Source organism: Leucoraja erinacea, chromosome 34 (assembly GCF_028641065.1).
Source record: "Leucoraja erinacea ecotype New England chromosome 34, Leri_hhj_1, whole genome shotgun sequence".
Classification (NCBI taxonomy): Eukaryota; Metazoa; Chordata; class Chondrichthyes; order Rajiformes; family Rajidae; genus Leucoraja; species Leucoraja erinaceus.
This window is the reverse complement of record NC_073410.1, coordinates 8820981-8842162: the sequence shown is the minus strand read 5'-3', so window position 1 is coordinate 8842162 and position 21182 is coordinate 8820981. Positions and strand designations below refer to the sequence as shown.

Below are 21182 nucleotides of genomic sequence, written 5' to 3'. Positions count from 1 at the left end.
GGAAAGTAAAGCACAGAGAGATCGAGAAGGATTAAGGTCTTGTAGTACCAAAGGACCTATCTGTGGGAGGATGGGAGAACGGCAAATAGAAACAACATCTCTTTTTAGCACAGCTTAAACTTCTGATCAGAACCAGCTGGGACGTATTCTCCACTGTCCATGGAAAAGATTGCAAACCATTAATCCACCTGAATATTAAGCGACAGGACAGGGGCAAAAAAAAAAAAATGTTTTAAATTGCTGCATGCCTGTGGACCAAACTCCCGTTGAGCAATTTGTATTGAATTGCCTCAAAACTCTTCATACACAAAGAGTTATTCTGAGGTGTATGTTATTGAGACCCAACAGTGCTGCTATGTATACAAGGACCAACCAACAGTAATTGACAGGATGAATGAGCTGCTAATTGTTATTTTAGTTGTGCTGGCTGTTGGAGGAAACTTGACTAGAATGAGACTGGATTCTGATTACGCTCAAATATTCCATTGAAGTCTTTGAATATTTACCATCAGGCTATTAAATACTACAACCTCCATATATGCTCTGAACTACATAGACTTGGGGGCATTGGTTTCGTCTTTTTGACCTCTCTATAGATGCTGCTTATCCATTGAGTTACTTTTGTGTTCAATATTTAAGCATCTGCAATCTTTAAATCTCCAGAATGATTGATGGAGGTGAAATACTCTTCAAATCCACAATATAATGGACTTCTCCACTCCTTTCTCACATATTTGTGTATGTTCTGGTTTCCTCCCTTAACCCAGTAATGTACTGGCTGGTCACTCTAAGATGCTCCCAGTGCAAGTGGGTGGAAGGACAATCAGGGTGGAGTAGATGGCCTTGCGAGAGAGAATAGGTTGTACACATACGAGATTTGGAATAAGATTGATGAGGTTGCTGTAAGAGCCAGCCTCAACCTAATGAGTTGAATAACTGTATCCATGTCGCATGGGAGGTATGAAAAATAAATCCATTAATGTTATCTTGTAATGTTACCTGACATAAAATCTCATAATGTGAATTGATGCAAAGTTCTACTTGATAGCAGTGCTATGAAGAGCTTTTCGTTGTCTCTGTTGGGATAAATTATGTTAAAATTATGTTAAAAGTTGTTAAAATAAATGTGTGAGAGGTTGGAGAAGTTTGTGAGTTCTTTCTGAATGGGTAAACTAGGATGGAACAAATGGCTTCCTCCATTCTTAATTACCTCAGATATCATGGCCTATATTCATCCTCAGTAGAACAAAGCTTCACCCCAATGCCTCCAATTATTTTGATAATATATCAAACTCAGGGGAAGATCCACTGTACCATTGGCCTCCATTATTAAGCTCTATACCTCATAATGAAGTAATCAAATGAATCACCTAGGCCTAAAATATCTTAATTTTGATTAATTTGAAATGCCTTGAGATATTTTATTGCATTAGCGATTTTACAGGTCATTGCAGTTGATATGTGTAAGTCCCAAACCTGCCCTTTGCAGCTCTGTAGAGTTTGTGAAACATTCCATAATCTGTTAAAGTTAAAACTGCTCACATCTTTGCACTACATGCCAACAGTAATAAGCACACAGCCAAAACAAACTCCAATGTAAAACAAAGTTAGCTATAGCCATGCTCAAAAAGCACATGTTGTAACATTATAGATGGGGGAGGGCCTGAAAATCAGTTTCATCATTTTGGACTGTGCCAGATTCACACAGTGAACTAAACATATTGTTAGGTTTTATCGTTTTTAAAAATCTAAACTTTCCTGTGGTTTTCCAGGGGACAACATGGGGAAAAGGTTTGAGCAGGCAGTGAAGAAAGCTAATAGCTTGTTGGCCTTCATTGCACGAGGATTTGAGTTTAGGAGCATGGAGGTCCTACTGCAGTTGTACAGGGCCCTGGTGAGACCATACCTGGAGTATTGAGGGCAATTTTGGTCTCCTAATTTGATGAAGGACATTATTGCTATTGAGGGAGTGCAGCATAGGTTCACCAGGTTAATTCCCGGGATGACTGGACTGACATATGATGAAAGAATGGGTCAACTGGGCTTGTATTCACTGGAATTTAAAAGAGGGGGTCTTATAGAAACATATAACATTCTTAAAGGATTGGACAGACTAGATGCAGGAAAAATGTTCCCAATGTTGGGTAGTCCAGAACCAGGGGTCACTGTTTAAGAATAAGGGGTAGGCCATTTAGGACTAAGATGAGCAAAAATGTCGTCATCCAGAGAGTTGTGAATCTGTGGAATTCTCTGCCACAGAAGGCAGTGGAGGACAATTCACTGGATGTTTTCAAGAGAGTTAGATTTAGCTCTTACGGCTAAAGGTATTAAGGGATAGGGGGAAAAAGTAGGAACGGGGTACTAATTTTAGACATTATCATATTGAAAGGCAATGCTGGCTCGAAGGGCCGAATGGCCTACTTCTGCACCTAATTTCTATTTTCTATATTTCTAAGGTCTATGGGCACTCACATGGGCCCCAGCTATGCCTGCCCCTTTGTAGGGTACGTCAAACAATCCCTGTTCCAGGTATACACTGGTCCTGCCCCCGGACTCTACCTCCGCTCTCTGGCTCATGTAAACAAGGTTAGGTACAAAGCCTATCTATCCCCCATGTGTGTTGGTGTTCCCGGTTTCCTAGTTATAGATGCCAGGAAGTCCCAAGCAAGGTGCTAAACTTTGTTCATATAATAAAACTCAACCAATATTTGCTACCCAACCAAAACATAAATAGTTAAAAATCTACCTTGAAAGACAACGCAAAATGGCCTGTTAGCTTTTTTTTAGCATCCCTTGTAATGAGTGCCCACCATTTGAGCAATGGGGAAACCAGTGCAACATAAATCTACCCACCCAGATGACTGATTATCTCTTCGAAGCATCCAAGTCCCGGAAGATTTTTAATACGTTCACAGAACAGCGATGTTACTGGCATTGCAAACATTATCCATCGTCAAACCCTACAATGTAAATCAACCTTCCAGTGAACACATTTCAGATTACAGTTTTGCCTTTGACTAATGGGGAATATTTTTCTTCATCAGGTAGTTCATTTTATTGGTCATGTTCTATAAAATAATGCATGATAGCATACGTTAACAGCGGGGGCAGCATGAACAAAGCCTTGTTTGTTTCTATCCTTTTGAGGTGGGGGTCTAGTCACTGAGAAATTAGTGCAGTTATGGACTTACTTAAACAAGAAAAACAAAGCAGAGTAAATGCTCCTAATTACAGGAAGCGTGCTGTGAGCACTTCCTTGTGCCGAGAAAGTGACCCAAAACAAGAAAGACTTAGGGACCTTTCAAAGTCATCTTTCTAAATAAAAGTGCAATTAGCACAAAGTCTTTCAGTCTATTGCAAGAATGGCTGGAACAATGTTTGTCCACACACTGGGGTTTAATAGTGGCAGCCTAACCTTGGATGCTTAGTTGATTCCCCTTGGAATTTCCCCATTTAAAGAGCTGGAGAAATAACAATCGCTAATAACAGTTAACAGTCTTTCAGCCCACACACAGTTGGAACTGATGTCCGTTTTAAGTAAGAAGAGAGTTAAAGTGGGTTTGCTTATTGTTGCGAAATAGCAACACTGTGATAAATGTATTTTGTCAACTCAGGTATTCCTAGCCCCTTTAATTATGTTTTAAAAATATTAAAATACAGACCAGAAGCATGACAATTAGGTAAGCCAAAGCATTTCCACATCAGTGAGTCAAAGCTTTAAAGAGGCTGTTCGTTGTTAGGAACTACCCACATTTGTGACTACTTTGAACTATATAGACTTTTCTGTGATATGTGCTCAGAATTATAATTAAAATCAAATTATTTTACACATATGTTTATAGATAAATCCTTTATATCATTTTCTGTGTCTTTTCATTTTAGAATTAATCCTAAACTTAGAAAAGTTTGCATGGCAGCATTAAGGAAAGTCAGGGATATCAACATCAATGCTGTAAACGTCAAGCTAGTAAATGCTCCCAATGAATGAGTCTGCAATGTTGGTTTAGGTACTGATGGGTTTACTGTATATGGTTTTGTATGGGGAAAGATGTTCACCAAACAGCCCATTTAACTAACCATTGCTTCAAAAGCCAAGCGTTTCAATGCAACAGAGGTAGCACATTTTAAAATAAATTGCATCAGAACTCCAAACAGCACAGCAATAAACCTCATGAATGCAACAAAAGCCTCATCCAACAAAGAACTTAACCTAAGGTCTCCGTTACATTCATCTTAAAATGTAAAGTATATGCACTGTAATTCACAGTACTGGCTGAAATGCTCCATGCTCCATGCAAAATGGAGCCAAAGCAATGTGCAAAATGCTCTCAAGAAATGTGCAGTTAAGTATGGTACTGTCAAATAAATGGTTTAAGGCTGCATTATCCTGAAGCTGAAACAGAATTAAATGACCTGTGCAATGTCACTTTAACTAAAGGCTTTTATCTCCATAAACCAGATGTTGTTCTGACCTTTTTCTGAAATGTTTACGCAGTGGCTCCCTTGAGAGAAAAAGACACTTCCAAAAATGGTGCCTTGTTCTTGCTGCAGAGGTCTCACACAGGCACAAATGTGCACTAGTTAAAAGATAAAGTAGTTCAAATCAATTTGATTTCAGTCGGAAAGGTGGAGGGTGGAAGAGGAAGGTAAAGGGAAGGATACTGCAGCTTTAAATTATTTTTCTTTGACACTTCATTTACAAACAGTTGAAATGATGGTTCATTGTGCCTTCAGTGCAAGATAAGCATCAGGTCTATGTCACCACACGGCTAAAATGAGATGCAATAAGTAAACTTACCCTTCTCCCTGGTAGGCCCATGGATCCTTTGTTTCCCTAATAATCAATGTACAGTCAGAACTGCAAAGAAAGAGTTTTTTTTTGCAATTTCACCCAAAAAGCTGCTCAGCCGCACACGAGAACATCCAGCAAAGACGTGTGCCCCGAAATCACAGAGCAAGCGTTTCAGAATGTAATGCTTGATCACAAAAGCATGAAGGTTTCCCATTAGATGCCACTATTGAGAGCTTCACACACCAAACTACCAGACTGCTAGGCCAGGAGTTAAATCTTAGGAAAAGAGCCCTTAATCACAAGTTAAAGTGCTATCACCACACCATCAGTTAAAAAAGTCACCATCCATAGACATCCATAGCTATCTAGCGATAGCCAAGATAATATGTTTTGGGGAGCAGTGTTTGCAAAACAGTTAAGTAGCTTAATGTAGATGATGTGGATTTTTAATTTCTGTGATATCAACCATTTCTGAAATGAAATTATTTATCCCAAATGAATTTTTTTTTTCTGTTGCATTAAGGAGAAAATAGAGTACATGATTTAATTATTAGGATTCAGTGGGAGTGGATAGAAGTTAGCAAAAGGCAAGCTTCAGTGTGTAGCAGGAGATAGACACAGACTGTTAAAACAAAGCAGATAAGTGCAAACACAGAGTTAGGATTAGACAGGAGAGGGGTGCAGTTTAAGGCTATTTACCGGAAAACCTGATCTTCCTGGAGATCCCTGAAAAGGACAAAAATCAGTAGAAAAGGGAGAGAAATGAACATATTATTTACACAGCACAACAAGCCAGAGAGACAAAGCTGACTTGATTCATTTTAACTTTTATAAGGTATGAAATTTAAAAGTGCATTGGTTCAAAAGCTAGAGATCTATTCAATGGTTTGAAAGAATAACTACCAATGTAAATCCTGCAAGGACTAAGGAAACAGTTATGACAACACTGCAAAGATTTAGCAGAAATAGGTTAATATCTAAGGTCTAGTTCACCATAGAGAAGATAAGAGACAGACACTTATTTCTTTTTACCCAACCTGTTCTCTTGGGCACTACTAGCGTTTTGTGTACTTACAGCAGACCCTGTGAACACAAGAAAAGAAGGGAAAAAGCAGATTACTTTTCAGTGGCGTTCACTACAGAATTAATATAAGTTTCATCAGTGATTTAATTCTCTGGACTAGTGACAAACTACAGAAACTGCATTACATTTCAGATGCATATTTGTGCAAAGGAAAGAGTTCTCTATGTAGAAATAAAATTAGATGATATCGTTTGTGTCAGTTTCTTAATACACAGCCAGAAATTAAAATCACATTTTTGGTTTGTTTTAAAGTTTTTGCCTCCGTCTCCCACCAATTAGGAAAACTGAGCCAAACGACACCTGTCACAATTCAACTGAACACAATGTTATTTCCTTGAAATCAATGTGTACACTGCCCATTCATTGCTGACCACAGTAAAGTGAGTCAAAAATTGTGAATTACGACCTGGCTAATTAACTGACAGTTCAACCAGTATATCAATCTTAAAGTAGTAAACTCTATGCAACTTAGAGTGCCCCTAATAATATTATCTTTATGCATTAAAATGTATCCTGCAATTTCTATTTATATAAACTGTTATTGCCACAGTCCTCAGTAACGATTGTGGTTCCTGGGAATTGGAAACTGCTGCCATTAAACAGCTGGGCTCCTTGCCCAGGGATGCTGGGATCTTCCCCAGATATCCATGTGCCATTACCCTCCTTGCAATTCCAGCATCTCATTCCTTTCCTTGCAGGTATCCATCCCTGTTCTTCCACTCTCTGTGTTACCTCCCTGCATCAGCACCGACCCACATCTGGGCAAATGCGATAGAAGGGTAGAAGGGCAGAACAGTCGGCTTGGATGTGATGGACCGAAGGGCCCGTATCTGTGGTGTACAACTCCACAGGCTCATTTCCAAGGGACACGGCAAAAGTGCCACTGTTGCTGTCTGTCCATCAGGTGGCAGTGTCTGTGAAACACACACTTGGGTTATAATGTGGGGCACAAGGACTGTAAAAACATGCTCCTTCTTGGATGTAAAGCACAATGAAAATGCCTTGAAAGCAATGACGACCCAAATTGCAACATCAAATATGAGAGAGATGATATTAAGAGGGACAGAGACAAGGAATTGGATGTTTTGGATGAAATTGGTCCCAATCTAGGGGAGTGACTCGCATCCTTCTCACAAGGTTCTGTGAAAGCTCCGTTGGATACCCATTTCCACTGTTGGAACTTGACCCATCCACCCTTCTCACCAGGTAAGCTGTGTCATTAACTCAAAAAATGCCCAATATGAGGATGGTTTTCGGTTGTAGAGGTCCAAGCATATGGCTCAAAACCAATTTTGTTCAGGATCTTATATAATAAAAGCAAAGCAACTATGCAAACAATCTCGGCACCATAGTAAAAAAAAAATCCCAATGACCTCTGAACCTGAAACTGCTATATAATATGTGTGTTTTGTGGAAAACATACTTGTAGGGGGATCATAGATAACGATATAATTTGGACTACTAGCACCAATTGTAAATCTTTAAATCTCTAGGAAGGAAATGAAAAAAACTGCATGATTCAATTGCTGTCATTGTTTACAACAGAGACAACGAAATGCATTTTTAGACACTTGAAAAAACACAGTTGGAGTAACTCAGCGCCGGACAGGCAGCATCTCTGGAGAGACAGGAATGGGTGATTTGTGTATTGGGAACTCGAGACACTTCTACAATGCTGGTTTAAACCAAAGATAGACACACGTTTGAACCGGGAATGCACTTTAGAAAACATTTCAAGAAGGGTCTCAATGCACTTAAAAACAATTTCACCCATCGAAACATTACCCATTCCTCTCTCCAGAGATGTTGCCTGTCCCGCTGAGTTACTCTGGCTTTTTGTTTCTATCTTCTCTTTAAATCTCTTATAGTCATAGATCTTCCTATAAATGACATGCTACATCTGTTTTGATAAAAAATAAATAATTTTATAACTCACAACTGTCTCTGCCATCACTAAATCATTATTAAGTTACTTTGGAAGATAAAAATGTCTTGAGATGTCCTATCCTGAAATTTATGCTTCCCAATTTTAGTGCAGTGTTCGCGATTAGAATTAGAAGAAATGTACAGAGAGGCAGCTGTCTGTCGCTGAATGTACAGCAGAGAAATGATCATTCCAGTGCAAGTGGATTTTTTTAAAAGTGAAAGTCATCATTTTAATAAATGAAGTTGAGAAACATTCCCACAGTGAGTATTCTTGTGTGCTGTCCATTATCCAAAGTGAACCTTGCAGTCCCGGGACTTGGCTGCTTTTGGAAGGGAGTTGATTTCAACATCATAATGCCCAGAATTTCACTGAACTGGGCCAGATTGTGAACAGGTTGGAAACATGGCTTCACAAGCTTTGCTCTCAAGCCCTATTTTCCCCAAGTGAAATACGCTTGTAAAGAACATAAAGGGAGGAAGACAAGCATGAACAAAATGGATGACAGTGCCAATATTTTGTGAAGGAATGAATAGTGATATTTATTCTGTGAGATTTAAAAAAATTATTCTTGTGTTATTCATTATTGCATGAAATATAATCTTACAAAGTTATACTACAATGTATTGAAGCATTTTAATGCATTTGCCATCATTTACTAATTATATTTTAAAAAAGCACAGAAAAGGCTGGACCACTGCTGAACTCACCGCTAAAAGGTCACAGAGTTTACTTATTAATATATATCCGAAGAAGGGCTAACTTCGGGAATAGAATATTGGTGCATCACCAAGCCAAAAGCCAAATTGTGAAATACGGATTCACAATCTTATTATAGATGGACCATAGAAAGAGACTTGTGGAGGATGTTTGCTAGAATCTGATGTTTGATCATGTTAGTACAGTTGAGCACCACGAGGAGTGACTTGTGACTATAGACACAAAGTCCTGGAGTAACTCAGTGGGTCAGGCAGCAACTGGAGAAAAAACGATGGGTGACGTTTCAGGTCGGACCCCTTCTTCAGATAAACTAGTTTGCTCAAGGAGACGATAGTTTTTAAAAAACTCAGAAGTCTATGGTTTCAGATTTCTAGAATGGCAGATCAGGCTGACCAGATTGTGCAGAGTTTGCACAATTTTACAGCAAATGAATTAGACTTTGGTAGTTTTAAGGCATGCAACAGGTAACAGATCTATGGAAGCAATCTCATATTAACCTCCAAATTAAAGGAAATTACGACTGGAATAAATGATACACAAATGAACATACTTGATTTACAAATAAAACATTTTTTTTTACAAATCTTTCTTTACAAATGTTTATTTTATATTCAAAGAAAATATTTTCTGAAGTACTGTATGCACATTAGAAAGTTTAGACCACAATTAATAATGCTCCAATATTCATCCACTCTCATTACCTTCTTGATTTAAAGCATGATTACATGTTAAATATCCCTTTATTACTCTATAATACATGTTCCTTCGTGGGTCATGTGTGTGAATAACATATCACAAACCAGCATCTTTTAGGATGTAGCTGCAGATACACAGGAATAGGAATTCTTCCTTGTTTCCTCAAACTAAATGGGCAGTACAACATTGCTACATGTTGTATCCGCCATTACACTGTTCTGTTAATTTCATTGGAAGCAATGTTTAGGAGAAGACTGTGCATTGTCCAGTACCAGGCTAGCAACACAAGAGTATGGTTTACTTGTGAGGACTGGTAAAAAATTAAATGTTAATAATCAAGGAGCCAATTCCATTCCTGAAGTTTCTATAACACAGGGAATTATGTTGTTCATTGTGGGGGAACATCTTAAAACTACTGTGGCACGTACCTGGAGTACCTCTGCGACCATGTCTTCCTTTTTCTCCTGGTGGCCCTAGAGAGAAACCAGGAATATTAGTATAGTTGTCAACAAATGGGGAGCATGTATCTGAGTAGACCAGTGGCACAACCGACTTAAGATGACTGTAAAATTGGAAAGCGGAGTCAAAATGTAAACGCTTGAATTTTGATTAGGAATCTAGCAGCTTTTAAGCTATTCTTGTTCATCATTTGGCATGGAGAGTTACACTTTAATAGTGATGTTTCTGAGAAGCTTAAATGTAACTATACAAGTTCTACAGCTTGTATTAACAAGAGATCTGGCTGTCTTTCACATTTCTACATTCAATTAATTATTGTTCTTGATAACCTTCTGCCTCCGTGGATTATTGATTAATTGGCCCAATATCAAGATGCTGACCTAATCTCAGATGGATAATATTTCACAATTTATGCTGTAATAAATCACTGAAGCAGGACCAAGGAGTCAACATTCCTTAACGTTCTTCAATCATGAAAACGCACATCCATCTATGTTGCGTGTAAAATGTTATATCCCCAAGCACGAAAAACAGTAACAAGGGGAATATCCGCAGCATTTCACACAAAAGCTACATTTAAAACATGAAACAGAGCACTCTAAACATTTGAATGTATATAGTATAAACTTAAGTACACAGACTGTCCTCCAAAATAAACTGAACCCACACTAGAAATTGTTACAAAAACCCTTGATTACAACGCATACTATTTCAGATCAGAATCTCTAATCATGGATTGCATAATGGTGCATAAAACTTCAGCATGACTAATTTTAAGGTGCTAAATAGATCCCTGTCTTGCAAAATAGAATATTTATTTGCTCTACACATATCTATTATTCCTGTAAAGTAAATCACCCGATCAAAGATGAAGTGGAGTTGTTAATGAAAGCTTCCTTTAAGCTAAATGTGAGCAATATTAATGAGGTCATTTGTTGTGATGTCCCAAGTATATATTACATGTTCAATGGACCGCATCTTGGCTACATAATGAACAGTTCAGTCACAGTTTGCAGGGTGTGTAACAGTTCACTCAGTCCGGACATAGGGTTGGAATGTAACAATTGATATATTGATTTATCCTATTTCTAATGAAGGTGATTTCAGACGACTAAAGGGGAAGCTGGAAATATTTTCACAACGCTCCTAGATATTCCATCATCATTAAATGAATCTGTCAAACTGAAAATATCGTGATTGAGGGAAATAAAAACTAAACCAACTTCACCATTAAGGACCAAAACTGATACGAGCCTCTCAACACACGGATTGTAGTTGCTGGTTTACAAAGAAAGGCACTAAGTGCTGGAGTAAAGCCCTTGTCCCACTTTCCTAAGTTACTCACGAATTCTCCCAAGTTTTCCCCTTGATTCAAACTCGGAGATGCCAGCCTTGGGTACTCGGGGCTATTTTTGGACTCGTGGACATTTTTCAACATGCTGAAAAAACGTCCCGACTTACCTGATGCCCCGAGTACATACGGCTGGCATTATGAGCCGCTACGAAATATCTACGGACTCGCTACGGACATTCTCCGAGTTTGAATCTAGGGGAAAACTCGGGAGAATTTGTGAGTAACTCGGGAAAGTGGGACTTAACTCAGAACATCAGGCAGCATCTCTGCTGATCATGGATAGGTGGCAGATTGGGACTGTTCTGAATAGTACATGAATGGTTTGTCCACTATGTATAAATATCTGCAATACTAAATAGCAAATTAATAACAGGTAGGATTATCTCACACGTTTCACATCCTGATGCTTCCCACAGAATATTTTCACACTGGAGCAGATTAATATTCTACTCGACAATTGGGAAATGTTGCATTTTGGTTTCAGGATATTTAAGGATTCACTGACTGGTTATTTTGGCCAGTTCCCTCTGGGCACGTGATCCTCCCCATTAGATTCTACTCTGCGTCTACTCATCTGAAGCTTAATGCACAGAAGGCCACTGCGAAAATGCAGCTCAGTGTGGTGAAAACAATGCAAAATTCGTCTAGTGCAAAAAAAAAAAATTTAAATGCTGGAGGAACTCAGCGGGCCAGGCAGCATCTGTAGAGGGAAATGGACAAACAATGTTTCGGGTCGGGACTCTTTCTCCTTTGCAAAAAAAAAAGATTACCGTATACTTTCACCAACAGCTAAATTCTACATTAGTGTAGGGGGATGGGGTGGAGGAAACTAAACACATACCATTAGATTGGCTATCCTGCCTAACTTCTTTTCTTTTCATTGGCTTCCATGTTTACACCTAGTCCCCCATTAATGGGGGTTTGGGGGAGGAGGAGAGGGGAGGAGGATTTAAATTACCCAACATATCTGACCAGGAACAAAAATCACAGTCAGAAACTTAATTTACAGTAGAAACACAAAGAACAGATAGAAATGGACGCCCACACATAGAGAATCCCAAACATTGACAACATGCTAAACTTTCTCAGCCTGGCCCCGACCACAAGCATTCAAAACCTTACACATGAAACAATCAACTCATCCAGAAACATATGATCCCAAACACATGTCCAAACCATGATACATAACCCAACCAAGCCCACTACACATAAAACAGCAAAGGCCGCCAGTCGATAATATTAGATGTCTATATCCAAAATATCAGTGGCTCATATGTTCTCCAGTCCTTCCTCTGCGCACTGATTACTTTAGTCTTTCATTCTCCACCACCAAACCATGTGAGTTTCAGATATAACTCTTTAAATGTTTCGCGACTGGAGTACTAAGGAAAATCTGAATTTGATGAAAGTTTGGATGAAGTGCATTAACTCGGTTTCTTCCTCCACAAATTCTGCCTGACTTGCCGAGTGTCTCCAACATTTTCCATTGTTTCAGGTTTCTGGCATCTGAAGTTTGTTTTTTGCTTCAGGTAAGACTACATTTTGATTGAGAGAACAAAACAAGCCTGATCTCTGGCTTAAATCTACCAATGAGATACAGCATATTCAAGTCCTACAAGCACTGTTTAAAGAACTGGTCTCAATCAGTTTTGTGTCCAACCATTCCACACAACACTGGAATAATTCGTAACTAAACGCAGTCCAGATGAAATAGGTATGTGGGCCAGAGACTGGAGAAGTGCCTGACGAAGGTCCACTTTACAAAACATTACTTGTCTATTTCTTCCTCAGATGCTGCCTGGCCCACTGAGTTCCTCCAGCACTTTGTGTTCTGCTCAAGAATGCAGATCAGTTGGTTCATGGTCATGTGTTAAACACCTTACCTACATAAATCACCGCTTTCTAACATCACTGCTGAAGAATTAGTAGCCTCGTTCAAAAAGGCAAGGTGGTCAAACACTTTGGTGGATTATTATTGCTCGGATAAATACCAAGACCTGTTGTTGCAATCAGAAGAAGTCATGGAAAATTCCAGAATACCCAGGATGTAAAATTGCAAGAAAAATACAGCTAAAACAAATAGCAGATGTGTAAATTTGTTCTGTTTTTAAAATATAAGACAAAGACTTCCTTAACAAAACAGCAAGTACATTCCTAATAAAGAGATCAACGGCCTTTAACATATTGCAATGTAAACAGCATACATCTGATGCCATTAATATTAATACTAATAGATTGGTTAATGCTGAATGGTGAAACACAATAGAGTGCAGCAAAAATCAAAATGCTGAAGGAATGCAATGGTTCAGGCAGTATCTCCGGAGGGAACGTAGTTCAGACGGAAGCAGGGTCCCGACCCAAAATGTCTTCTGCCCATTCCCTCCAAAGATGCTGCCTGATCAATTGAGTTCCTCCAGCACTTTGTTTTTTTATTAATGTTGAATCGTGTTTACCGTGAAATAGCAATGTCCGCAATAAATGTGAAGCTTGCAGCAGGATTTCGGAAATAAAGGACATAATATGTTTAACAATACGAGGATAGTTACAGCAGACCAAAAACAAACTGCTGGTGAGACTCAGCAGGTCAAGCAATAGCTGGAAGGTGAAAGAAATTGTCAAGTTTGGGTCGAGACCCTGAATCAGGTGAGGGAAGGTAACTAAGGGTGGGGGGGGGAGGAGGGGTGGTGGTGAGAAGGGGGTAGAAGGTCATAGGTGTTCCGAGGAGAGATAGATGAGAGGGGTAGGAGTGGAAACAGAAGAGGTGGAAGCAGACGAGGAAAACTGCAGATGGGGCCAGGAAGAAGGGTGGGTGAAGGAGAGATAGAATCCGAGGGTAATGAGCAGGGAAGACAGCTGGAATCTGAAGAGTTAAAGCCCTGTCCCACTGTACAAGTTCATTCAAGAGCTCTCCCAAGTTCAATTTTTATTTTAACTCGTGGTAAGCACATAGAATGTACGTAGCAGGTACGTCGGAGCTCGGGGACGTCTCTTAGCAGCTCGTAATGCTAACAGCAGGTACTCAGGAAACATGGTAAGCTCGGGAAGACTCGTGAAGATTTTTCAACATGGTGAAAAATGTCCACGAGAGCCCTGAGTACCTACAAGCGGCCATTACCGTATATCTCCGAGTTCGAATCAGGGCAAACTCAGGAAGAACTCTTGAATGAACTCGTACAGTGGGACAGGGCTTCAAGGAAGATGATAAAGGGAACCAGTTAAGGGAGAGTTGGGGCAGATGGGGATATGGAACCGGATGGGAGAGGGGATCGATGGCTGACGTGTAGGTGGCAAGAAGATGGAGCAGGAGGTAGAGGGAGATGAAAATGGATACCGTGGGGCTGGGTATGGTGTATGAACAAGAGAACAAAAATAGGAGGACAGAGGGAGAGAGTTATGGGAAGACAGGGGGTAATGGTTGCCCGAAATTGGAAAAGTCAACGTTCATACTGTTTGGTTGTAGAAATCCCACCTTGGCAGTGGAGAAAGCTGAGGATGGGAGGTTGAAGTGGGAATGTGAAAGCAGGTTGAAATGACATGCAACCTATATTTTCGGATGGCTAAAGGTCAAGGCATTTTACGCATTTTCGCAACGTACATATTTTCCAAAATCAGCAAATGCATTTAGTGGCATTGATGGTACTCAATCATCAGATTGCAGGTTTTGCAATAATTACTGGTTAGCACCTGAACAAACAGGAAATAGAAGTCTTAAACTTTAATAACTTCACCATTGCAATTTAACCAGTGAAAATTAAATCTGCAATATAAAGATGTAGAGATGTCCGACTTGATCGTGGGGTCTGTCATTTCCTTGAGATGCCTGATGCATGAAATGACCTGAAGGCACCAATGCTGAATGTCTTTTCAAAGCGATTGAAGCCAGCAATATATAAACATGTTATGGGAGCATATGAAAGATATGAGAAAAATCACCACATTCAACTACCAACAGAACTCTTCGACTGAGGAGAAGATTTCAATTTGATAGGATTTCAACACATTAGAAAAGCTGTATATTTTGTTTTACAAGAACTGTTTCCCAGCGAAGGCAGCACATGTTAGGAAACTGACGAGAAGCCCAGAGCAGATCTGTAATATTATGAAGGGTTCCTTTATGGTAAATGTGCAAAGAGCTTAAGAAAAAGAGCTGAAACAGGCCATTCAGCCTCTCGAGTCTGTTACACCATACAATAAGATCATGGCAGGTCTCATCATTGATCTTGTCCATTTGTGGGCCTGATCTCCATTACTCTTGGTCTCCCTGCATCCCCAGATCTCCATCTTAACTTTGCACTTACTTACTAACCGAGTTCCCATAGATCTCTGGGTTGGACGATGACAATAATTCACGACGCTGAGAAGGGACATTTCTTCTCATCTCGGTCCTAATGGGGATCTCCATCCAATACCTCCTACCCCTACTCTAGATTCCCCCCATGAGGGAAATCATTCTCATAGCATCTACTCTGGCAAGTCTCCTAAAAATCTTCTATGTTTTGCCAAGATCATCCGTCGTTCTATACCCCAGAAAGTATAAAACCACACTTTCATCTCAGGATGCAATCTTGTGAACTTTCATTACCCAATGCTCAAGGGAAGTATTTCCGTCCTTAAATATGGAGACCAAAACAATACAGTACTTCAAGTGTGGCGCTCCATGTGCGTAAACTGTTACAGCAAAATGTCTCGACTTTTGTACTTTATCGCCCTTGCAATGAAGGATAATATTCTGTCTATCTGCCTGCACTTTTCCTATGTGAGGACTCTTTAAATTCTTGCATGCATTAATCTATTGCCATTTAAGCAAATTTCTGCTTTTATATTCTTGTTACAAAAGTGGATTATACCATCTGGAAGGGGATCCGGTACCAGATAAAGATGGATGATGGAACCAGATAGAGTCCTAGCACGGAAACAGGCCCTTCTGCCCAATATGCCCATGCCAACCAAGGTACCCCATCTACATGAGTGAAGGCAGGTTGAAAGTCCCACCTGCCTGCGTTTGGACCATATCCTTCTAAACTGTTCCAATCCGTAGTTGGGGGAGGGAATAGCTAGGACCATGCACGTGGGAATGGAGAGGGTGAACAAGGGAAGAGAGATCTGTGTGACTCAATTAACTTGCAGCTTTTGTTATCTCCGTTGACTTGATGTCTACATCCTTCTAGCAGCAATGTTATTGTCTAGTAGATGAAACTTCTGGACCATAGCGGCGGGAAAGAGAAGGGTTGATCTGACTGAGAGCTAGAAGTGGCACGATGGACCAAAAGACATTCGGCGTCATTAGAAGCTAAACAAGAAGATTTGTGAAATGATGTTACAGGCTTTTTGACTCCACAACGGGTAACACAGTAGAGCTATTGCCCAACCTCCAGTGCGGTCTGCATTGAGTTTGCACAGTCTTCCTGGGAATAAGATGGGATTAATGCAAGACTGTGTGTCGTGTTTGTGGACTCGTGTTTTCATGCTCCATGACTTTATGACCTCTGTTCTAACCTGCAATGAACCACAGAACTACTAGAAGTGTCATTTTTTAATCCAATGACATAAATTTTCTTTCAAATACCTTGTAATGTTTCTGATTGCTGTTTGAAGTTGGGTGTGAAGTTTACTTTGAAACAAATGTGATTACCGAACAGTTACCTGTTTTTTATTAACTCCAGAAGAAGCCAAAGTCAAGATCGCCACAAGAACCAAGTGCAGAGAACTATACTTAAAATAAGTTTAAAACTTCAATAAACTATCCCAAAATGTGAAATTTGACACAGGCGCAGAGGAAAGGGGAGAATTGTCCAGGGTGCACATAATTAGCTGATATTCTTCTGCATTCCTACTTGGAATTCCATGTATAATAAGTTAAAATAACTGAAACAAAATTCACGTTTCTTTAATCAACGTAAACCAGACGTTGAACAAGAAGCATCCACAATTCACTGTGAATCAACAGAAAGACTGTGGAAGTGAATAATTCGAGCAGTAGAGGTTGATTTTGTCACGCAGGAGGTCTGGAAAGATCAGGACCACCGTGATGTCCACGCCCCAGAGAGCAGCAATGGAGGTTTCTGTGAGGTCATAGAAAGATCTCCTGGAATAAGGGAAACCCGACAGGATGCCAGAAGATGGTTGAGTGACATCAAAAGGGCGAAAGGAAAACACTGCACTAGGAGGCTGGCCTTATTCAGCTCCAGAGTGGGGGAGTACACCCACCTTGAGAACACCAGTACCTGCTGAGGTTAAGAGTGGCAAAACTGTTTTAAATGGAGTGTTTGTAAGAATCTGAAGCTTAGGACATTGATAAATCCACCTGGGGTTTGACTGAGTGAACCATTATCAACTCAAGTGGAACAATCCATTGAAGCATGCTGATTATAATGCTCAATACAAAGTGACTTACACTCTTAATTTTGACCTTCAGAATTGCTTGAATTATGTCATAGAGTGATACAGTGTGGAAACAGGCCCTTCGGCCCAACTTGCCCATACCGGCCAACAAAGTTCCAGTGCACGTCTCACTTTCCTGCGCTTGGTCCATATTCCTCCAAACCTGTCCTATCCATGTATCTGTCTAATTGTTTGTTAAATGGTGGGATAGTTCCAGCCTCATCTACCACCTCTGGTAGCTTGTTCCATACATCCACCACCTCTGGTAGCTTGTTCCATACATCCACCACCCTTTGTGTGAAAAAGTTACCCTTCGGATACCTATTAAATCTTTCCCCCTTCACCGATGCCCTCTGGTCCTTGATTCCCCATACTCTGGGCAAGAGACTCTGTGCATCTACTCGATCTATTCCTCTCATGATTTTGTACACCTCTATAAATTCACCCTTCATCCTCCTGCGCTCCATGGAATAGAGACCCAGCCTACTCAACCTCTCCCTGTAGCTCACACCCTCTAGTCCTGGCAACATCCTCGTAAATCTTTTCTGAACCCATTCAAGCTTGGCAATATCATTCCCATAATATGTTGCCCAGAACTGAACACAATATTCTAAATGTGGTCTCACCAACGTCTTATACAACTGCAACATGATCTCCCAACTTCTATACTCAATACTCTGGCTCTTGAACGCCAACGTGCCAAAAGCCTTTTTAACACCTTATCCACCTGCGACTCGACCTTCAAGGAACCATGCATCTGTACTCCTAGATCCCTCTGTCTTACAAGACTACCCAGAGGCCTACCATTTACTGTGTAGGACCTGCCCTTGTTCGAGGACCCAAGATGCAACACCTCACATTTCTCTGTATTAAATTCCATCAACCATTCCTCCGCCTACCTGGCCAATCGATCCAGATCCTTCACTGCGATATTTCACAAACATCTCCACTATCTGCAAAACCACTCAATTTTGTATTATCAGCAAACTTGCTAATATTGCCCTGTATGTTCTCATCCAAATCAGTGATGTTGATGACAAACAGTTACGGGCCCAGCACCGAACACTGAGGTATACCACTAGTCACAGGCCTCCAGTCCGAGAATCGACATTCCACCATCACCCTTCCATGGAGCCAATTTGCTATCCATTCAGCTATCTTTCCTTGGATCCCATGCGATCTAACCTTCCAGAGCAGCCAATCATGCAGAACCTTGTTGAATACCTTACTGAAGTCCACGTACACAACATCTACATCTCTGCCTTCATCAACCTTTTTGGTCACGTCTTCAAACAAAATCAATCAAATTTGTGAGACACAACCTCCCATGTACAAAACTATGGTGACTATCCCTAATCAGCCCTTGCCCATCCAAATGCCTGTATAACCCATCCCTCAGAATACTCTCCATAACTTTCCAACCACCGATGTTAAACTCGCCAGCCTATAGGGCCCAGCATTTTCCCTGCAGCCCTTCTTGAAAAGAGGCACAACATTTGCCATCCTCCAGTCTTCCGGCATCTCTCCTGTATTTAAGGACGACTCGTAAATTTCAACCAGGGCTCCTGCAATTTCCTCTCTAGTTTCCCACAATGTCCTTGGATATATCTGATTAGGCCCTGGAGAATTATCGACCTATCTTCATACACGACAGTACATTCAGTTCTTCTTCGACAGTAACACTGACTGCTCTCAAGCCATTTGCATTGACTGCCCTAAGTTCCTCCATCCTACTGTCTTTGTCCTTGGTAAATACAGAAGAGAAATACTCATTGAGGACCTTGCCCATCTCCTGTGGCTCCACACAGAGGTGACCGCTTTGATTCCTGAGAGGTCCCACTTTCTCTCTAATTACCCTGTCCCCCGTTATGTATTTATAAAAATGTTTGGGATTGTCCTTAGTGCTATGCACCAGACCTATCTCCCGGCCCCTTTTTGCCCTTGTGATCTTATTTTTCAGTTTACTCCTTAGCTCCCGAAACGCCTCCAGGAATGCACTAGATCCCAGCTGCCTATACCTGTCTATATCACTCTGACCATGAAGATAACAGCATCAACACCACCAAACATATTTGTGTTCGATGTTCACTCAAGACTAATGTCATTAACAATTGTTTCATGCTGGTGTTTTGGTGGAAATTAATACCATGCTCTACTCTTTCATCGTTTGTCTGAACTTGACATTGTTTGGTTCACAGCTTCAATAAAATATCTCCAGAAGTCAAAATGACTTTGGATCCATACCAAATTATGAAACGCAAGGATCCTTAAGGGGACAATATGTTTTGTAAGTGGGAACATGAAGATCTATTTAAAATAGGAACCGCTAATACTTCTCGATGTGAAGCATATGAAATACCTAAAAACACCAACACAAAGCTTCAAAGCCTAGTTGGATGATTAAAAAAGACTGGGTGGCTAAAGTCTGAAGACACTTCTGAAAAACATGAGGAATCAGTTGTTTTTATTTTAGTTTCTTTCTTTATAAGTTAGTTGCATTTACATTAATGTCTTGCATACAAACTGATGGGGATAAATGTGGTGAATTTTGCAATGTTTGAAATGAAATGCATATTTGTGACCAAAACAATCCAACTTTAATTTGGACAATGAGAACAGCAATAAAGGGAACTGGTACAAAATACCCTGGGCATAGTTTGAGATCTCCCCGCTGCTTAGATAACATATGGAATAGACTTACAGAGAATATAATTGACTTGAGGTGAAATAACACCTCCAAGAGGCTCTGGTGCTGAGAAGGGCTGAAGATTACAGTGGTAATAATAGCAATGTCTGGCTTTTTACAGGGAACAGAAGGAACCCAGTATTCCTGAAATTAGGATCAACAGGTTGTGCAGCAAGGGGCAGTATTCGATGAAGTCATGTCCATAACTGAAGAGTTATACATGTCCTCTGGGGAATGGGTTTAATGAGGCGAATAACCTTCTCCAATATTCTTAATTCCTTGCACATTCCACTTCGGCAAATAAATTGTCCTCCGATTCCGCATGTCCTAACTGCCACACTACATTATTGTAAGAAAATCTGCAAAACGCCTTCAACACAGCAGTAGACGGTTCTGGAGGTTGAAGCAAAAATAAACTGACTTTGGTTTTGCAGATGCTTTGAAGGTTGTAGTTCTGTCCAGGAAAACACCATGTATAACTTGTACTAACATTGAAATTCAGGGAGAAAATATTTCCTCACCACTAATATAAGGTTCACCAGCCTATATTTCCCTGGATTATCCCAATTGCCTTTCTTAAACTAAAAAAAAACAGACAGGTTATTCTCCGATCTTCTGAGGCTTTACCTGTGGCTAAAGAGGGTACAATGCCCGAGCAAACTCACGCTTGCCTTTCTCAATATGTTGAATAAATTCTATCAGAATCTCGGGATTTATCCACCTTAATGCTCGTCAAGAGACCCAATACCTCCTCCTTCATAATATCAACATGCTAAAGTATATCAGTGCATCCCTCTCTGTTCCCACCATCATTCATGTCCTTCTCCTTGGTGAATAATAACACATTGTGCATCACGTCCACTTCCTATGGCTCCAGACTTAAATCCCCTTCATTGTCCGTAAGTGGACATACCCTTTTCCTCATTATACCCTCTTGTTTTTATATGTAGAATGCATTGGGATTTGTCTTAATTCTACTTGCCAAGGACATTTCATGGCCCTTTTGAGCTCTCCTGGTTTCTCATTTGTTCTTTCCAGCTTCATTTATACTCCTCAAATGCGTTGTCTGATTTCAGCTTCCTACAC

At 40.3% G+C, this 21182-nt stretch overlaps 1 protein-coding gene across 3 annotated transcripts in view; it reads right to left on the bottom strand.

Moving 5' to 3' along the window:
- Positions 1-21182, bottom strand: part of LOC129712973 (collagen alpha-1(XIII) chain-like) — a 200612-nt gene that overhangs the window by 103898 nt on the left and 75532 nt on the right. For all 3 annotated transcript variants that reach the window (XM_055661794.1, XM_055661796.1, XM_055661797.1), the window contains exons 3-4: positions 9645-9689; positions 5492-5875 (exon numbers count right to left, since the gene is read on the bottom strand). The gene's annotated coding sequence lies outside the window, so the exon portion shown is untranslated. The remainder of the gene's footprint in view (positions 1-5491; positions 5876-9644; positions 9690-21182) is intronic.